This window comes from Hipposideros armiger, unplaced genomic scaffold (genome assembly GCF_001890085.2).
Source record: "Hipposideros armiger isolate ML-2016 unplaced genomic scaffold, ASM189008v1 scaffold_87, whole genome shotgun sequence".
In the NCBI taxonomy this organism is placed as follows: Eukaryota; Metazoa; Chordata; class Mammalia; order Chiroptera; family Hipposideridae; genus Hipposideros; species Hipposideros armiger.
The window spans coordinates 536,720-546,224 of NW_017731437.1; positions in this window are offsets into that span (position 1 = coordinate 536,720).

Genomic DNA, 9,505 nt, shown 5'->3' on the forward strand with positions numbered 1-9,505 from the left:
TGCGCGAGCACGAGCCACCGGGGCTTCCTATTGGTTGTCGCCTCGCGGGAGCGCGCAACGCTTACATAACCACCCCCATCCCCCGCCCCGCGCTGCCCCGGCCTGGGCCCGGCGCCCGCCAGGCCGGCGGGAAGAGGCGCGGACACGCGCAGCCGGCCCGCCGCGGGGACGCGCCTACTCTGGGCGGGGCTGTATTGTCCTCCTTCTGTGGTGGAGCTTAATCAAAATGGCTTCCAGCTGGTCCTCGGTGGGGACGAGGAGGCTTGAGGCCTAGACGTAAGACACAAGCCGGGGAAAGGCAGACTGACTGGACGGGGAAGGAGGAGCCTAAATCATAGCCCCAGCATGAGGTTCTGGCAAAAAAACCTGTTGTTCGGTGGCCCAAATGCAGCGTTCTCCATGGTTAAAGGAGCATCACACTTCCTCTCAGTCAGCCTCTCATCCTTTGAATTTTAAAGCTTCATCCTCTACCAACTTCCCACCAGGCTCTGGCCTCAGCGCAGTGACTACCAACGTCCTGTTGGTAATCCTATACTTTGACTAGCTGAGGGAAAATGTTCATCCTACAAACTCCTTAATCATGGCTTGGCTTCCAACCTCCAAGAGGAAACAGAATCCAGAGAGAACAACCCAATATCAAGCTTCCCATCCAATCAATCATTTCCTCCTTCCATCTGGTTAAAATATTTAAGTAGGTGCATCCTGTTTTAAGAACAATCCTGACATCTGTGCAGTGGATTGCTATTGCTCCTCTGAGTACTTTCTATTGATTATTTCCTTTGTCCCTGTCTTTTCTTCCACTCCTCTGTCAGCATACAAAAAGACTCAATTCTATTTCCTTCATAGGTTACCACCATCTCTCTCTCCATTCTTGGCCAAACATCTTGAAAAAAATGTCCATGCCAGCTGTCTCCACTCCTTCACCTCCCACTCACTCTTCAATCCACTGCAATCTGGTGCTGTCCCTGAAGCTCCACGAAAACTGCTCTCTACAAGGTCACCGCAGGCTTTGCTGAATCCAGTATGCTTGCCAGTTTGTCACTCCTTGGACTCCCTCCCTGTGACTTTGGACTGTGATTCTGCTCTGTCCTTGATTCCTTTGCATTTTTTTTTTCTTCCTCAGCCCTTCCCTTAAATGTCCCTTGGGTTTTGTTCTAGACCTTTTCTCTTATCATTCTATTCTCTCTTCTAGGATGATTTCACCCACTTCCATTACCATCTATTTGTTAATGATTCTCAAGTCTGTTATTTCTAGTCCAGATCTTCCTCTGAGCTTCCAACCTATGAATCCAACTGACTTCTGAACAGCTCCACTTGGATGTCCCAGAGGCACCTCAAACTCAGCAAATCTCCACTAAAACTCCTCACTTTGCCTTCCTGACCACCCAGCCCCTCTCCATCGCCTGATTCACTGAATGGCACACCGTTACAACATTGCTCCAAGCCAGAAAGCCTTGACCCCTTCCTTTCACATACTCTCTTGTAAGTCAACTTCCAACCCTTGTCTAGTCCACCTTCTAAATACCTACCAGATCTACTTTTCTTCAGCCTCCGTCCCGTCTCTGGGCTAGGCAGCATTTGCTGGGCTTCCAGCTGGTCCTCCATGGGAAAGAGGAGGGTTAAAGCTTTAGATGTAAGACAAGCCAAGGAAGGCACATTCATCAAGGGAGGCGGGGGAAGCCTAAGTTCAAGCCGGCTTTCCCCAGGGCTACTGCAATAGCCTCCTAACTGGTCTTTTCGCTTTAAGGTAAGTCCCGCTTGTGCCTGAATATTTAAGTGAATCAGAATCATCTAGGGTGCTGGTTTAGATGTATATTCTTGGGAAGAATGTGGCTCTGGGATCCCCCCTTTTTAACAAGCTTCCCTGGTGATTCTTAAGCACACTTCAGTCTGAGAACCACAAACCATTCTCAAATAAAAACAAAATAAGTGTCTGCCACTCCTTGGTTCAGTGGCAATCCTCTGCCTTATCGGATAAAGTCCAAAATTTTTATAAGACTTACAAAACCCTGTGAGAGCTAATCCAGGCTAACCATGCTAGCCCTTTCCCATCATTTCCTCCTGGAAATCCTTAGCTTCTTTGGTCACATCCAATTACTTAGGGGTCCTGAATGTGCCTGCTCTCTCTCAACTCTAAGCTTTTGTCCATTGTAGGTGTGAAAAGGTTCACTGAATGCATGAATAAACTGAAACTATCACTATGTGTTAAGGTCCTGTGCAGGCATTAGTCAGGCAGAAGAAGGGCAGACAAAGTTCCTGACTCAAATAACATCATTTGGTGGGTGTGGGAGGTGAGGTTACGTAGTAAATACCGAAGAAGTGAAAGGGGAAGAGAACTAACTGCCAAGGGTCCGGCAGGCACTGAGTGGGGCTTTCCTAATATTTGCTCATTTTCTCCTTACATATACCTTTCCAAGCGTGTGTAGTCTCTATTTGCTACTGAGGCTCAAAGGATTTAAGTAACTAACCCAATATCACACAGCTGGCAGGTAGTGTTGATTGAGATCCTACTGGATGACAGGAAATGAACATACTGGGTGCTGTGCCAGGTACTGTAGAGAAAAAAAGAAGAAAAAAAAAAAGATGCAGGCCGGCTGAGTGGCTCAGTTGGTTAAGAGCTCGCTCAAGCATTTGAGCTCTGAGCAACAGTGGTTCGATGCCCGGCCCGAGCCGAGCTGCCACTGAGCTGCCAACAGGTGGCAGGATGGTTCAGCTAAAAAAAAAAATGCTATGCTTTCTTTCCTGAACCCAAATCTTTGGTTGCCATCACGCACCTTCCCAGCCTCGTAGGACTGCAGAACCATGAAGAGGAATATGTTATGTTAAACTTACATTCATTAATATGTGTGGATCTCCAGTAATAAGATGTTTATTTAGTCATTAGCTTCTGGGGGATGGGTGTGTCCTACAATATCCCCTTCTCCAAAGTTATGCTAAATTACAAAATCACCTTCAGGCAATGGAGGAGTTCCTATAAAAAAGCAGTTAAGCATATTCGAACGTGTGAGCAGTATATAGTCTAGTGGCAAACTAGAATTCTGTGAGCTGAGCCTAGGGAAACTACTAAGCTCGTATACTGAGTCTCTTTCCAATTTGCAGGAAAAAAAATTGTGAAAAGATAGAAATTTCCCAACATTAAATTTCTTCATCATTTTTTTTAATTTTAATTTTTATTGGGGAACAGCCATGGTCATTGGTTACACATTGCTTTCATGCTACAATGGCACAGTTGACTCTTTTAAGGAGAGTGCAGCTCACAGTGGCCATGCGAGGATTGAACTGGCAACCTTGGTGTTATCAGCACCACGCTCTAACCAACTGAGCTAACCAGTCACCCTCTCCATCATTTTTATAGGAGTGGCTCTGCACTGGAAAAGGGAGCTTTCGAAAAAGAAAGTGCAAAGAGTAGTATATACAGAAAAGAACAGTGGCAGACATTGAGTGATATTTATGTGGGGATTCTGTGCCCTTAATTCTCACAAAGTCTGTATTATTATTATCCCCACTTTACAGATGAAGAAAGCGAAATAGAGAGAGACTGGACAATTTGGCCATGCAGCTTAAAGTGGCAGAGTCAGTATCACATTGAACTGACGAGTTCTGACTCAGAGCACAGCACTTAGTAACTGTAGGGCTGCATACAGACACCTGTGGATGGCTACAGAGAGAAAACATGCAGAAGAAAATCCTGGAATAGGTGCCAGGTATATCAGTGAAGTTGTTTTGACTTAAACTCTTGTTTGGGTTCTCTCTCAGCAGAATGGAAGTTTCACGAAAGCAGAGACCTGTCTTTTTAGTTTTATTCCCAGAACTTTATATCAGTTTCTGTATCCTGATGGGTGAGTAAAAGAATGAATGAGGGAGTTGTGCAGTGAACAGTTTCCACCATTAGGGGGTTAACTGGGAACTTGGGCAAGAAAGGCCTAATTCCTTTAGAAATCTGATTAAATATCAATAACTGGTATTAGAAGTAGAGAGTAAGAATAGGGAGAATCATCTAGAGTATATTCCTCACGGTTAGGTGCCAAAGAAAACACATCATTACTAGGGCCGGCCGAGTAGCTCTGTTAAGAGCTTGCTCAAGAGTGCAAGCTCTGAGCAACAGTGGTTCGATGCCCGGCCCAAGCTGAGCTGCTGCTGAGCTGCCAACAGGTGGCAGGATGACTCAGCTAAAAAAGAAAAGAAAGAGAGAGAGAGAGAGAGAGAGAAAGAAAGAAAGAAAGAAAAAACACCATTACTAAAAGGTGCAGGAAAACGAGAATCACAGTCTGTTTAGAGCTTTATATCCTTGTCAAAAATCCCTGAGAAACACATTAACTGAATTTATAACACAGACAACTAGACTGTGTGTTTATCAAATTTCCTTCAGGTTCTAACTAAAGTTAGTTAAGGACCTGAGCTATCTGTGAATACTGCAGGAATACTGAAGACTGAATTCCTGAGGACAGCAGGAAATCTGGAGGCAGAATGGTGATGTTGTAGAAACCTCCCAGCTATTGTTGGGTCATGGCAAAGAAGATGGGACCCAAGTTTCTGCCAGCAGTGATAGCCAAGAACCTGGCATATTGCCTTTTAAATGTGTCAGCTGGGGTATAAAATGTAGGGAAATATTGTCTCATTTCCCAATACCATACAGTCATTGAATATTAATGTACACATTGCACATACTTACAGAATGGTCCTTTAGGCTTTTTGAGGGCAGATATTATTGTTTCCCACCCTCATAGTTTCAGCAAATAACAAAGTCCCGAGAGCCAGTCATCAATAAGAGTTCACTGACTTATTGATGCAATAGTAACATAGCACTTGTCATGAGAATACCAAAAATGTCTAAATTAGGGTTCCTGTCAGTTATGCAGCCTCTACATTGGTATGACAATTTCAAGTTCTTCTAACCCCATTAATGCTCCAGTCTTACTTCTCTGTCCATTACTAGATTCAAGTAGGGCTCAGTGACTCAAGGATGTTTGTTTCATAAAATGAACGAGAACAAAATGAACAAAGCTTATATTTTGCAGTTGTGCCAAATATAGATATCTGCACTCTTCAAGCTCTTGTTTGTGATTGATTACTCCCCCTGAGGTAGAGAAGACAGAGTTGGAAGGATGGTTCTTTTTATTTATTTATTTATTTTTTATTGGGGAATTAGGGGATGGGAACAGCGCTGGTGAATTGGGGGAAGGGGAACAGATAAGTTCCTGTCCTTTTGTTCTTCAGTCTAGTTGTGGAGGGCGTTGCTTCACTGGCCCAAGTTGGCACCATCATTGCGCTCTTCCCGGGCGAGGCAGATCAGTCACTGGCTTCTGGACATTCACTCACAGCGGCTGCTGGCTGCTCATGCTGGCTACACACGGTAGCCCATGGCAACCCACTGCAGCAGGGGCTGCAGCCTACACCTTCACCAGCGACTCACGGCAGCCCAGGCCCAGGTTGAGCTGTTGTTCAGCATCTTAGCTGTAGAGGGCAGCGTACTGGCCCTCATATGTGGGATCCGAACTGGGGCCCTCTGGCATCCCAAGCCAGCTCTTAACCAACGCGCCACTCGGCCAGCCCGGAAGGATGGTTCTTAAAGGGTAGTCCCCTGGGCAACACCACTTCCACTTGGGAATGTCAGTACAAATACCTGAGCCCCACCCCAACCTACTGAATTAGAAGCTCTGGGGACAGCGCCCAGGAATCACTCAATTAATGGTTTAATAAGCCCTGTAGATAATTCTGCAGTTCCCTAAAGTTTGAGAACCACAAGGCTAGAGCAGGTTTTATACCTCCAATAAGAAATGTGTCACATTTATAATTATATTTCTCAACTTGAAGTCTCATGTGGTTAGATATACATTAATAGGACTATAAAGCAGGTTTTCACAAACATGGTCTTATGTAGTATCTATATGTATGTATTAAAAACTTCAGTGAAGTTTTTTTTTGTTTTTTTTTTTAAGATTTTATTGGGGAATTGGGGAAGGGGACCAGCCAAGTTGTTGTTCTTGTCTTTGTTGTGGAGGGCACCAGTTGCCATCTGACTTCCCGTCAGCAGCTTGTGGCCTCTAAGCTCAAGGTGCTGTGTTCAATCTTAGTTGTGGGTGGGTGCAGCCACCTTCCCATGTGGGAGTCGAACCAGCAGTGTTGTTGTTAAGAGCGCACGCTCTATCCACTGAGCCATCCAGGTGGCAGCTCAGCTCAAGGTGCGGAGTTCAGTCTTAGTTGCGGGTGGGTGTAGCCCACCATCAAATAGGCAATCTTGTTGTTAGGAGCGCGTGCTCTCACCAGCTGAGCCATCCTGCTACCTGTTGGCAGCTCAGCGACAGCTCAGCTCAGGCGCAGCATTGCTGGCCCATGTGGGAATTGAACTGGCAGCCCTATTGCTCAGAGCTCGCGCTCTTAAGCCAACTCTTAACCACTGAGCTACTTGGGGGGCCCAAGTGAAGCATTTTTTTAAACAAAAATTTTTTTTTTAAAGATTTTTATTGGGGAATTGGAACAGTGCTGGGGAATTGGGGAAAGGGGAACAGACAAGTTGCTGTCGTTTTGTTCTTCAATCTAGTTGTGGAGGACGTTGCTTCACTGGCCCAAGTTGGCACCATCATTGCGCTCTTCTCTGGCGAGGCAGATCAGTCGCAGGCTTCTGGACGGCTGCTCACTGCGGCTGCTGGCCGCTCACGCTGGCTGCTGCCTACACACGGTAGCCCATGGCAACCCACTGCCACAGGGGCTGCAGCCTACGCCGTCGCCGGCGACTCACGGCAGCCCAGCTCCAGGTTGAGCTGTTGTTCAGCATCTTAGCTGTGGAGGGCAGTGTCACTGGCCCTCATATGTGGGATCCGAACCGGGGCCCTCTGGCATCCCAAGCCAGTTCTTAACCATCGCGCCACTCGGCCGGCCCGAAATCAAAATTTTTAATTCATATTCCCATGACAACACTTATCTCAATTTTACTTTCTAACCTTTATCCACACATAACTTTCTTTACATAATTGTAAAAATATACAATTTTTGGTTTGCTCTTAAAAAATGAAAATTATGTGGTAAACATGCTAAGATAACTTTTTCTGATTTTAAGAGTAATAATACTCATTCCTGCCAGTCTTTTTCTACATATTGATAGACACCTTTTATGTTTTACAAAATTGATAAAACTTTTAACAAAATTTTACTGAATTTTGTCTTTATAAAATTTTGCTAGTTATCTTTTAATGATTGCACAAGTCTCTCTAGCGGTGAGACTTTTTTTTTTTTGTTATTCAAAATGTCCCTCTTATTTCTGGGAAGTGCAGTCATGGGGACACAAAGGTGAACATTTTAAAGCGTCTTGAAAGACTTTTCCATGTTCTTATCAGTCTTCATAGTTCTTCTAAATAGGTGAATAATATCTCATTGATCTATTGTGCTCCTCTACTTCTCTGTGGTTGAACTTCTAGGACAGTTCTTAGTACAAGTGATTTTGCCCCCTAGGGGATATTGAGAATATCTAGAGACATTTTTGGTTGTCAACAATCATTAAGGGGTATTATTGGCATCTAGTGGATAGAGGCCAGGGATTCTGCAAAACATCTTGTAATGCACAGGGCAGCTCTCACAACATAGAATTATCAGGCCCAAAATATCAAGTGTGGGATTTGAGAAATTTTTTTTGTTATATATAGCACTTACCAAAATTCAGAGTTTTTTTTTCTTTCCCTTTTTTTTTTTAATTGGGGAACAACCATTGTCATTGGTTACACACTGCTTTCATGCTACAATGGCACAGTTGATTCTTTCAGGGAGGGCGCAGCTCACATGGCCCATGCAGGGATCAAACTGTTGTTAGAGAGTGAGTCCTTCTTGGTGCAAAGTCCAGGTCCTTGGCAACTCGAGCAAAGAATTGAACAAGACAGCGGAGTAAAAAGTAGTTTATTAGACGAGATAGTACATTTCAAAGAGTTTGGAGCAGGCCACGCGCAAATGCGAGGCTCAAAAGGCTCATAAAGGGAGGAACGGTTAAAAAAGAGCAGGGTAGACTTCCCAGGACTTGGAGTTTTTATCCCCTTTCTCTAGAATGGGCTGTTCCCCTATGGAGGTACTGCGCAGGTGCAAGTGAGTGGTCTGATCTAGTTGGGTATTTTGTGCCCATTTGTTTTCCCACAGGGATAGATAATTACAATACAAAGGGGAGCTTTGGGTGTAGAGGGGATGTCCCCTTGGCAGTGGCATTCTGTGAGATGTGCAGGAATGCAGAAACCCAATGCCTGCCTCTAACTGCCTGCCTTGTTTTCCCCCTGAGAGACGTGATCCCCATAAAATCTCTATGGGAAATTGAGGGACAGGAGGTCTTTTCTTTTGTATCTGCTTCCTGCTGGGCAGGGGTGTAGAGCTGACCCGTGCCTATTCGGGGATTCATGGAACTCTCACCCTAGTGTTACCTGACAACCAAGCAGCCCCACCACCACTGAGAAACTTTTAAGTTTTCTTTCCTATAGAAATGTTAATTATAGAAATGAGTCTCCTCCCTAGTTTCTTAGCCCCTGGCTTTGATTGCGTTCCTCATGTCTGTGAATCCTAGGCTAAAAATTGCTCCTAGCCTGAATCATAGAATTCTCCTATCCCCCTGCTGCTTCTTTTTTTTTTTTTAGCTGAGCCATCCTGTCACCTGTTGGCAGCTCAGCGTGGGCTGGGAATCCTGTAGTTTTCTTTTTTTCCCCCAACTAATAAATGTATTTGAATGATTGTGTAAGGTTGCTTGTATATAGTGTTGTTAGACCGAAGAATAGTTCCAATACTTTTTTCCAATATTATCTATCGCTAGGTTAGTTTCAATACTTCTATTATCTTCAAATGACATTATGTCAGTCTTAAAATATCAAAAAACTATAGTACTAAAATTTTCTAAGCTCCTTCGTTGTTCAAAATATTTTTTCTCGGGCGGGCCGAGTGGTGTGTTGGTTAAGAGTTGGCTTGGGATGCCAGCTCTGAGCAGCAGAGCCCCGGTTAGGATCCCACATGAGGGCCAGTGACGCTGCGCCCTCTACAGCTAAGATGGTGAACAGCAGCTCGACCTGGAGCTGGGCTTGCCGTGAGTCACCCGCGAAGCAGTAGGCTGCAGTGGAGCTGGCCAGCAGCTGGTGTGAGCTTTTGTGAACTGCCGTGAGCTGCCGTCCAATGGCCGGCGACCGATCTGCCTCACCTGGGAAGACTGCAATGATAATACCAACATGGGTCAGTGAAGCGAGGTCCTCCACAACTAGACTGAAGAACAAAAGGACAGCAACTTGTCTGTTTCCCTCCCCCAATAAAACCTTAAAAAAATATATATATAGGGCTGGCCGAGTGGCGCGATGGTTGGGAACTGGCTTGGGACGCCGGAGGGCCCCGGTTCGGATCCCACATATGTGGGCCAGTGACACTGCCCTCCACGGCTGAGATGCTGGGCAGCAGCTCAACCTGGAGCTGGGCTGCTGGGAGTCACGGTGTGGGCTGCAGCCCCTGTTGACAGTGGGTTGCCATGGGCTACCGTGTGTGGCCAGCAGCCAGC